Genomic DNA, 11,705 nt, shown 5'->3' with positions numbered 1-11,705 from the left:
AACCTCAGAGGGAAGAGAGTAGAGGGTAGGGGGAAGGGATAGAGATCAACCAAAGGATTTGTATGCATGCATATAAGCCTAACCAATGGACACAGACAACAGGGAGGTGAGGGCATGAATGGGGGAGTGAAGTGGGGACGAGGTGGGGATAAGGACACATATGTAATACCTTAAACAATAAAGAAGGCAGAGAATAACAAGTGTTGACAGTGATGCAGAGAAATCAGAACCCTCATTCACTGATGATGGGCATGTAAAATGGTGCAGCCATGATGGAAAACATTTTGGTGGTTCCTCAATAATTTAAACACAGAATTACCACATGACTCAGCAATTCCACTTCTAGGTATATATCTAAGAGAACTAAAAAGATGTATCTGCACAAAAATCTGTACATGCATATTCGTAGTAGCATTATTATTTTTGTTGCTGTTGTTGTTAACCCTCATCTAAGGATATTTTTCCATTGATTTTTAAAGAGAGAGAGAAAGACAGAGAGAAGCATTGATGTGAGCAAAACACATCGATTGGTTGCCTTCTGCACACACCCTACCAAGGCTCAGGCCGGGGAGGAGCCTGCCCTTCACTGGATAGAACCCAGAACCCTTCAAGCCAATGCTCTATCCACTGATCCAAACCAGTTAGGGCTGGATGCATTTATATATATGTATACACCCACATATCCACCATTAAGATCAACACACAGAGTGTTTTCAGTCTCTCCCCTGAAAGATTCCTTCATTCCTCTTCTCAGTCAGTACCCCCCTCCCAGGAAGTTCCATTATTTTTGCCTATTTTGAGCTTCATACAAATGGAATAATTCAATATGTACTATTTTTGTGTCTGAGTTTTTTCACTCATTATTATGTCTGCAAGATTCATCCATGCTGATGCATATGCCTATTTTTCATTATTTTTCATTATTTTTCATTATTACACAGTATTCCACAATTGATTTTAACTTTCTACTATTGATGAGCATTTGTGTTGTTTCCAGTATTGGGCTATTACCAACAGTGCCATTATTAACATCTTGTTTATGGATTGTGGGTATGGGACTCTTTCTATTTGTATACACACCTAGGAGTGTTATTACAGCATTGTGGGACACACAAATGTTTAGTGGGGTTTTTTTTTATCCAACTAATATTTATTTATTTTCCCCATTTTATTGAGGTACAATTGACTTACACACTTTGTACTAGTAACTTGACTTACATATATTGTGAAATGATTACCACAAAAAGTTTAGTTAATATCCATCATCTCAGATACAAAAAAAATAAAACAAATGTTTTCTTTTGATGAGAAATATTAGGATCTAATCTCTTAAAAACTTTCAAATATAGCAAACATTTAGTTTCATTAAATACTTCTAAGCAGTTTTTCAATTTGCATCTACCAACTTATACTTTCACCAGTAGTACATGAGAGTGCCACGAGCTCTATAGCCTCACCGACATTTGGTGTGGTTTGTCTTTTTCATATTAGCCATTTTGGTGGGTGTGCAGTGATATCTCATTGCAGTTTTAACTTGCATTTTCTTATTGGCTAATGCATTGCCTTTAAGTTTTCTAGTTTTGCTTGGGTCAATGTTGTTATTTTATACTATAGGCCTGGCCTGCAGGGATTGGGCCAAAACCAGCTCTCCCACATCCCCCGAGGGGTCCCAGATTACAAGAGGGTGGTTCTCATGTGACGCACCCCGGAATCGGGCTCCCTCCTCTCTGGTTCCAGGTGCAAAGTCACTGCAGCTCAGCAGCTCCTGCGCTGAGCATCTGCCCCCTGGTGGTCAGTGAGCATCATAGCTACTGGCCTGCTGGTCGGCAGTTGCTTAGGCTTTTATATATATAGATTCTGCTAGGAATATTTTTCTCTACATTTTCTTTTTTTTAATATATTTTATTGAGTTTTTTACAGAGAGGAAGGGAGAGGGATAGAGAGTTAGAAACATTGATGAGAGAGAAACATCGATCAGCCGCTTCCTGCACACCCCCTACTGGGAATATGCCCACAACCCAGTTACATGCCCTTGACCGGAATCGAACCCAGGACCCTTCAGTCCACAGGCCAACACTCTGTCCACTGAGCCAAACTGGTTAGGGCTACATTTTCAAACTCATTGCCATAGAGTTTGTATAAGAGCTTTATTGAAATAATAGTGGCCTGGTGTTCAAAAATTCGTACACATTAAAAGGGGATTAATTAGAGGAAATACTTTAATATTGCTATTTGCCCTTTTTGTATAATAGAGGTGTCAGAGTTGAAAGAAAATTAGTAAAATGTATATGAAAATCTTCCTCCTGTCAGAGTCTGGGGTGCACCATGGGACCAGAGTCAACTCCCCGCCCACCCACGTGCTCCTCAAAATCGCGTAAGACCCAGACCTGGCTGCCCCCCACCTCCCTGCATTGGGCTAAATCCAGACCCGGCTGGACCCACCCTTGTCAAGCCCCACCAGGCGGGGGGCACAGCCTCAGGTCCCTTGGCCCAGCGCCAGGGCAGGAGGCGTGGCCTGAGGTCCCCCAGCCCGGGCCAGGGCGGGGGGCACTCCTTGACGTCCCCCGTCAAGCCCCGCTAGGTGGGGGACATGGCCTGAGATCCCCTGTCAAGCCCCACCGGGCAGGGGGTGTGGCCTAAGGTCCCCCATCAAGCCCCATTGGGGCGGAGGGGTTGCGCAGCCTCAGGTCTCTGCTTATTGCTGGTTAAGGCTTGTTACGGGAACTCAGCCTCCACTGTGGGTGCACCCATCTTGTGTTACGGAAACCCCACCTCCGCTGTGGGCACCACCATCTTTGTGGCAGAGTGATGGTCAATTTGCATATTCCCTCTTTATTATATAGGCTAATGCACATGTCATACATTCACCCATTTAAAGTGTACAGTTTGAAGTTTTTAGTATCCAGGGTTGTACATTATCACCACTATTGAAATTTAGAACATTTTAATTACCCTTCCCTTGAAAACCCCATTATAGTCACTCCCCATTTCCCTCCACTCCCCCCCCCCTTTTCATCAGCCTGAGGTAACCCAAATGCCCATCCATAGGAGAAAATAAACAATTTATAGTATACATATACAATGGAACACATCAGTCGTAATGAACTCAAGCACCACAAACAATATGCATGAATCTTTGTGATTTAATTTTATGTGAAAAAAACCTTATAAGACTGATAAGGTTTTTATAAATGAAATGCAACTGAAATTTTCAGACTTGAAATTTTCAGAATTTCCAATGATCCCCACTTATGTAATGCCCTCCCCTTGAGTGAGGGCTGGGCATAGTAACTCGTTTCTAATGAGTAGCATATGGGAAAGGTGATGGGATTTCACTTCTGACAAGTTCCAAAAAAACTGTGACTTCCATCTTGCTCACTCACACTCTCTCTTCTCTCTGAATGAATGAAGCTGCCATGTTGTGAGCTGCGCTATGGAGATGCCCATGTAACCAGGAACTACCAACAGACAGCCAGAAACTAAACACTATCTACAACCACATGAATGAGCTTGGCAGTGATTCTCCTCCACACAAGACATGAAATAACCCTGGCTGAGATCTTGAACCAGAGGATCCAGCTAAATGGTCTGGATTCTTGACCCAAAGAGCTGTGAGATAATAAATGTTGTTATATTTTAAGCCACTGGAGTTCAGAATAATTTTTATGCAGCAATAAATAACTAATATACCTCTCATTAAAAAAAAAACTGCTTGCAATTAGAAAACTGTGGTATATCTACACAATGGAATGCTATGCTGCTGTAAAAAAGAAGGAACTTTTAACATTTGCAACAGCATGGATTGAACTGGAGAGCATTATGCTAAGTGAAATAAGCCAGTCAAAGAAAGATAAATATCACATGATCTCGCTCATATGTGGGATATAATGATCACCATAAACTGATGAACAAAAATTGATCCAGAGACAAATGGCAGGAGAGTGGGGTAGAGATCAACCAAAAGACTTGTATGTGTGCATATAAGCATAAGCAATGGACACAGACACTGGGGAGGTGGGGGCTTGCCCTTGGGGGTGGGAGTGGCCGGGGGGGGTCAATCAGGAAAAAAGGAGACATATGTAATACTTTAAACAATTAAAACAAAAACTGCTTGCAATTTCCCAGTATACACCATACTGCTTCTCCTTTCTATGCTTCTTCATTCAGCTTACTCCTCTACCTTTAACAAATAGCTCAAGCATCTCCTCCTCCAGGAAGACTTCTCTGATTGGGCAATGCATAAGTTGTTCTGCTTCCTTTCTCCCTAGGTATCTTCTTATGACTTCTATTAGCACAGTTAATATATTTAAATTACCTGTCCACGTAACTGTGCAGCAGTCTATGAACAACTAACTTGAGGGCCAGGATCATGCTGTATAGTGCCATGATTCCCAAATCTTCAGTTTCTAGTGGGATACTTATTACATAGTATGTATTGTCTGAAGGCAGGGTGAGTAACAGTAAAGACTTTGGAGTCAACAGACAACAATTTGAATCTTAGCTCCACCACCAACTATCTGTGTAACCTAAGACAATCACTTAGCCCCTCTAGAACCTAGACCTTCTCATTCCTGGAGTGGAGAGGGGGTGAGCAGCACCATAAAGGGGAATTCATATTTTACTCTTCCTATATCCCAAGCATGAAGCTAGTTATTTGATGTTCCTTCTACAATTCCATCTGGCCTCTTATTCTGAGGATGCTCTGCTATCGCTAAATCCAGGTAGAAACTTTGGGAGTTATGTTCCTCAATCAGCTGCTTTTGTTTGATAAATTCAATATATGCAGAAGAGAATTTCTTGATGTAGAAGTTAAAAGCAGCTCCAGTACAAAAAGATTTTAAAAATCATGGCTAGCCCAATATTTTTAAGTGACATATTTCAGCCGTCTGCTAATGTTTCATCGCTGAAATTCCAGCCCTTTTTGCATGTACACGACTGAGGGTTTGGACAGAGGACAAAAGCATCATATGTTCTACACATCTTGCAATGGGAGCTGTCAAATGCTGCAATCAACATTGCCACAGTATCACCACTGACATGCTTCCAAAAGACTTTAAAAACAAAAACCTACCACAGGCCTGGAATAAAATACACAACCCAGGAAAATGTGCATCTTGTATTTCCTATGTGTATTGAAAAAAACAACTGTGGCCTGGGGCCAACGATAGGAAGTTTCTTTGAGCTTTTTCTCAAATGCTTCCAGTTTAGAAACATATTTGGAAGTGTAAGTGTGGAAAGGGGAAACCTCCTTCCAGCCCAAGGGATTTAGTTTCCCTCCTGGGTAATTTCTGGCTCTGACACTCTGGTAAGATCATACCATAGCAGACAGAGTCTACCAGGATGTCAGTGCTGGAGATTTCCCTGGAGGGAAACCAATGAAAAAACAAGCCTCAAAAAATGCAAATTCCAGACTAGTCCTGAGAGGGAAGACTTAGCCTGACAACGTAAGTGTTCTGTGATTCCAAGTTACAAACTCCCTTTTGGAGAAATGTGAACCTGAACCTGTTACCTTTCTCAACACTGCTACACCTTGAGATGATTCTCTCTCAAACATGCTTTTCCTCAGGAGTCTACCTTTCTGAAAGACTATTCCATCCCTCCAGTACCCGAAATGAGAGAAATGGACTCATTCTTAATTCCTCCCTCTTCCTCACCCCCCACCTCCAACCCCTCACCAAGTCCCAGCAATCCTAAGTATCTCTCGAATCCCACACTCTTCTATCCCCATCATCACCATTCTTATACAAGCCATCAGCATCTCTCATCCAGATAAACTCCTGTAACCACCCCATCCCATCTCCCTAGATGGCAGAGGAAATGCTATGTGTTCACAGATCCATTTCATTCTTTCCCTGGGCACCCAGAATGAGCACATCCCCCAAATGTCTTGTAGTTAAGTTGGGGACCATGGAATGTGGGCAACAGTGATATAATGCCACTTCTGGGCCTTGTCCTAAAGCTTATTCTGCAGTGACATGGAGGTCAGGGCAAATATAAGAGTCAACCAATGAATGCATAAATAAGTGAACAACAAATCCATCTCTCTCTCTCTCTCTTTCTCTCTCTCTCTCTCTCTCTCTCTCTCTCTCTCTCTCTCTCTCTCTCTCTCTCTCTCTCTCTCTCTCTCTCTCTCTCTCTCTCTCTCTCTCTCTCTCTCTCTCTCTCTTTCTCATAAATCAATAAATTTACAAAAAAAGGAAATTATATAGTAGAAGCAGGAGAAAAAAAAGATGGATCTACAGGTCTGTTGTTCAGTAGAGAGACCTAGTCTATTGATACACAGGTAGTGTCATCATGGATCATAACGCATCATGCCTCTCTTATCTTAAAAACAAGAGCAACAAAAAACAAACAACTCACTCTGATTCTGCTCCTTTACCCTATTTCTCTTCCCCCAGGATCTACTCTCCCAAACCCCACACACAAGAATCAGGTCTCCATTCCCCTGAACCAGCTGTCAGAAGGCCAACCAGAGGAAGGTGGGTGTGGGTGTGGGGAATGATTAACTGGAAAACTTATATGTATATATGCATAGCCCATGGACAGAGACAATAGTGTGTTGAAGGCCTAGGAGGGGCAAGTGCAGGGTGGAAGGGGTCAATGTGTGTGGGGGAGAGGGACATCTGTAATACTTTTAACAATAAAGATAAATTTAAAAAAGAAAAAAAAAGGCTAACCAGGCTTCCCATGCTATCAAGTGCAAAAACACTTTTCTATCACTGCATCACCTGAACTTTCAGCAGCACCTCAAAATCCACTTCTCTTACCTAATTGCACGACACTAGCCAGACTGGATTTAAACTCCACCCTTCCTCTCTGCTACCCCCATAAACTGCACAAGAAAATAAAATTGCCAGATGGGCACACCATCACTTACTACTGATCACTCTAGTGTCTTCCCTTCTATAAAAGGTCATTCCTTCAAGTTTGCTCTGGATCCATTCCCTCTCTCTGACCAGGGACCTTCGTCCACCAATTGAATATTCTCCTTCTGTGCTTCAACATTTCCCTCTACACTGGACTTTTCCAACCATTTATTTTTGAAAGCTTTACTGAAATATAATTCACATTCCATAAGATTCACCCATTTGAAGTATTCACTTTTTACTATATTCACAGAGTTGTATGACCATTGCCACTACCTAATTTTAGAACTTTCATTTTCCCAAAAAGAATTCTCATTATACCCATTAGCAGTCACTCCCCATTTCCCCCTACCAACCGTCAGTTCTAGGAAGACACTAATCAACTTTTTGTCTCTATAGATTTGCCTACTTGGGACATTTTATATAAGTGGAATCATACCATGTACCCTTTTTGAACTGGATTCTTTCCCTTAGCATGTTTTCAAGGCTCATCTGTGTGGTAGCATGCATCAACACTTCATTCCTTTTCATGGCTTAATAATATTGCATTGAATGGACGGACAATATTTTATCCATTCATCACTTGATGGACATTTGGGTTGTTTCCATTTTTTAACTTTTATGAATAATGCTGCTAGGAACATTCAAATACAAGTATTTGTTTGAATACCTGTTTTCAATTCTTTGGTTGTATATTAAGAATGGAAAAATTGTGTGTGGGGGAAATGGGGCGATAAGGACACATATGTAATACCTTAACCAACAAAGAAAAAGTTTAAAAAAAAAAAGAGTGGAATCATTGGATCATAGTCTCTGTTCATATTCTATGTTTAACTTGAGGGACTGTACTATTTTCCCCAGAGACTGCATTATTGTATATTCCCACCAGCATTGTACAAGGATTCTAGTTGCTCCACATCCCCACTACTACTAGCTTTTTCTTCCTTTTTATGTTATTACTAGAGGCCTGGTGCATGAAATTTGTGCAGGGGGGGGGTCCCTCAGCACGGCCTGCACCCTCTTGCAGTCCAGGACCCCTTGGGGGATGTCTGACTGCCGGCGTAGGCCCTATCCCTGCAGTCAGACATCCCTCTCACAGTCCGGGAGCCCTTGGGGGATGTAGCAGTGTGCCAAGCACGATCGGGACCGGGGAGGAATGTGGGAGGTTAAACAGTCGGGGAGAGAGCGTGGGAAGCCTCCAGGACATATCCAGCCCATCTCACTCAGTCCCGATTGGCTGGACCCCAGCAGCAAGCTAACCTACCAGTCGGAGCATCTGCCCCTTGGTGGTCAGTGCACATCATAGCGAGTGGTTGAGCGGCCTTAGCATATCATTAGCATATTATGCTTTGATTGATCGACCTGACACTTCGTATATTAGGCTTTTATTATATAGGATAGCCACGCTAGTGGAAGTGAAGTGGTATCACATTATGGTTTTGATTTGTATTTTCGTGATGACTAATGATGCAGAGAATCTTTTGATGTGCTTATTGGTAAACTTTATTTGGAGAAACGTCTATTTAGATCTTTTGCACATTTTAAACTTTTTTTTTACTTTTTATCTTTGAGTTGTAATCGTTCCTTATATATTTTGAATACTAAGTTCTTATGAGATGTGATTTGCAAATATTTTCGCACATTAGGTTTTTTTTACTTTCCTGATGATATTGCTTGAAGCACAAAATATTTTTTAAATTAGATTTATCTAATGTTTTCTTCAGTTGCTTTGCACTTTTGAAATCCTAAGAAACCATTGCCAAATCCAAGGTCACAATGGTTTTCACCTATGTTTCCTATTAAGAATTTTATAGTTTTAGCTTTTACATTTGAGTCTTTAATCCATTTTAAACTAAATTTTTGTATGTGGTGTGAGGTAGGGGTTGAAATTCATTCCTTTACATGTGAATACCATTTATTTAAAAGACTATTCTTTCCCCACTTGAATGATATTGGCACCCTTATCAAAAATCAATTGGCCATAGATATATGGGTTTATTTCTAAACTCTCAGTTTTATTCCATTGGTCTGTCTGTTCTGTTTTTATTTTTTAAATATATTTTTGTTGATTCCAGAGAGGAAGGGAGAGGGAGAGATAGAAATATCAATGGTGAGAGAAAATCATTCATTGGCTGCCTCCTGCACACCCTACACTGGGGATCAAACCCGCAACCCAGACATGTGCCCTGATGGGGAATCAAACAGTTACCTCCTGGTTCATAGGTTTATGCTCAATCACTGAGCCATGCCGGCCAGACATGTTGTTTTTAAGCCAGTACCACACTGTGTTGGTTATTAGAGCTTTATAATAAATTTGAAATTGGGAAGTCTGAGTCCATCATTTGTTGTTCCATTTATTTATGCATTTATTGGTTGATTCTTGCATATGCCCTGACTGGGAATCAAACCCTCAACCTTGGCATATTAGATGACACTCTAGCCAACTGAGCTACCTGGCCAGGGCTGAATGCTTTTACTTTTTCTTGCCTAATTTCCCTGGCTAGAACTTCTAGTACAATGATGAATAGAAATGGCACAAGCAGGCATCCTTGTCTTCTTCCTGAATTTAGGGGGAAAGCATCTTTCATTGTATTAGCTGTGGGTTTTCCTTAGCGCTTTGTATCAGGTTGATTAAGTTCCCATCTAGTCTGTTTTCTGAGTGTTATTTAACAAGAAAGGATACTGGATTTAATCAAATGCTTTTTATATATCCATTGAGATGATGTGGGTTTTTTCCCCTTTATAAATATGGTGCCCCAGCTTCTTTTTTAAGTTAAAATCTTAGAAGGGTGTTCAAGATAAAAAAAACACAGTGAGGGTCTGCTCTGGTTGAAGCAGGAAGGGAAGTCTGCAGTTGCCAAATTGGCCCATCAGTAATTTCTTCCCAAGTAGCCCTGGGCCCCACAGGAAACTAAGCCACGGCCCAAGAGCAGCAAGAGGACCCTAGGGCCCTCTCATCCAAAATTCCTTTTTGAGCTGGCTCTGTCAGCCAACAAAGCCCCAACCCTTGGTTGGTAGGGCTGGCTGATTACAAGTACACAGTCACTTTGGCATCTTGCAAATTGTAGTTGCCCTGGCATAGAGCTCCAGAGCCAACTCCTCCCTCTATCCCTGTCTGGAGGGTTGATCTAGGGGCTTTGGAGTCCTTAACACTTGCCCTTTTTGATGTTATCTTTTCATTAAATGTTAGTCTGGATCTGTGGTTACAGCAAAGCTTGTACTTCTAAAACCTTGATTATAATCAACCCAAAATACATAGATTCAGTATCTCAAACAGATTGCAGACAGCCCACTGATTACTTTTGGGGATGACTGATTAAGAAACTTTATTACAGTAAACGAATGCATCTAATGTCCCCCAAATACATTTGTGACAATAAAGACACACAGGAGACATAGACAATAGTTGCTACATCACAGCCATATTCTTTCCAAAGGATAAAACACCATTTAAGAACAGGGTGAGGAGGTTGGAAGAGAGAGGTGGTTAAAGAAAGCAGGTACTGACCTTTAGATTAAAAACACACACACACAGGTTGGCATTGCAAGAGCACCTACTGTGGGCCCAGAAATAAAGTAACGCCTAAGCCTTAGGTGGTGACACTATGCCACTTGTCACACCTCAGAGGCTACAGAGCATCATTCCATCAAGACAAGCAATCTTGTGATAGGGTGAATAGTAGTCTTGCTGCAAGCAGCGAGTAGATCAAGTGGACTTAAGTTTCTTTAGAATTAAATATCTGCTTAATCAGAGATCACTTACCAGCTTCCCTACTTCTGTTCAGTTACTGTGGGAGCACAACAGAACGTCACCCCCTTCCATAGTTGGCATGTCTATTTACAACCAGATAGAGGTGCACCCCTTCGCAATTCTCTTCTTTGTGCCAAGTTGAGCATTTTCATATGTGACGAGGTTGCCCACAGCTCTAATCTTAGCATGGTACATTGTGTTGGGGCAGCAGCAGCTTAAGACTACAATGCCAAGTGACGGCTGAAGGAAAGTAACAAGGGCATGGCTGAAGCAGGAGGGGCAATCCTGGAACAAGTACCTCCAGGCAAAGCTCAGGACCAAAGAGATTTTTAATTAGTGGTCATTTTCTAGAAGAACTAGAAAAACACATTTAGGACAAACAGTTCTGAAATGAGAAGGAATGGCTATAAATATAGAGATCAGTGATCAGGGCAGTGATCATTACCATAACTTGTACCCACCCAGAACCTGACAGGGTGGGGAGGACACTGTCTGCAGACATGCAAGGTTCCAAATAGTCAATTTTAAGAAAAAAAATCTTTCTCCTAAGCATGAAAACATGTCATTAAAACACTCCCGAGTGCTTCCCAGGCCTCAAACATACATATGAGTGTCAATGCTAGGCATTAGCAACACTCACTCATAACACAGTACCCCTCATTACTGCCAACAGTTAAGATGTATGTACACATCGGCCCTCAAAATACTTATATTTAGTATCACCACTGTGGCCATCACCCCTCACCCCAACTTGGACAAATAACACACCATCCACCAACGTGAAATAATCACTGAATCACAAACCAAGCTTCTTCAAGAATATTTAACAACAATCCATGTTTCCAATGAATGAGCTCACATCATGTTTAGGTCATTCTACTTTCCATCTGATGCATTTAGTGCTTAGAAACAACTGATTCCGTCAGCCTGCCTTGCAGGTGCCCCAACACAGCCTGCCAACAGGAGCTCCAGCAAATTTCCTTGGGGTGTATAGCTTCTTGAAGTAACGTGGGGAGGAATTGATACTGCTCCCCACCCCCCACCCTGTCACTGGGGACCAAAAGAGAAGTGGCAGCTTGAGCTCTCTT

The sequence above is a fragment of the Myotis davidii genome, unplaced genomic scaffold (assembly GCF_000327345.1).
Source record: "Myotis davidii unplaced genomic scaffold, ASM32734v1 scaffold1147, whole genome shotgun sequence".
In the NCBI taxonomy this organism is placed as follows: Eukaryota; Metazoa; Chordata; class Mammalia; order Chiroptera; family Vespertilionidae; genus Myotis; species Myotis davidii.
The sequence above is the reverse complement of the archived record's forward strand: the minus strand, read 5'-3'. Positions refer to the sequence as shown.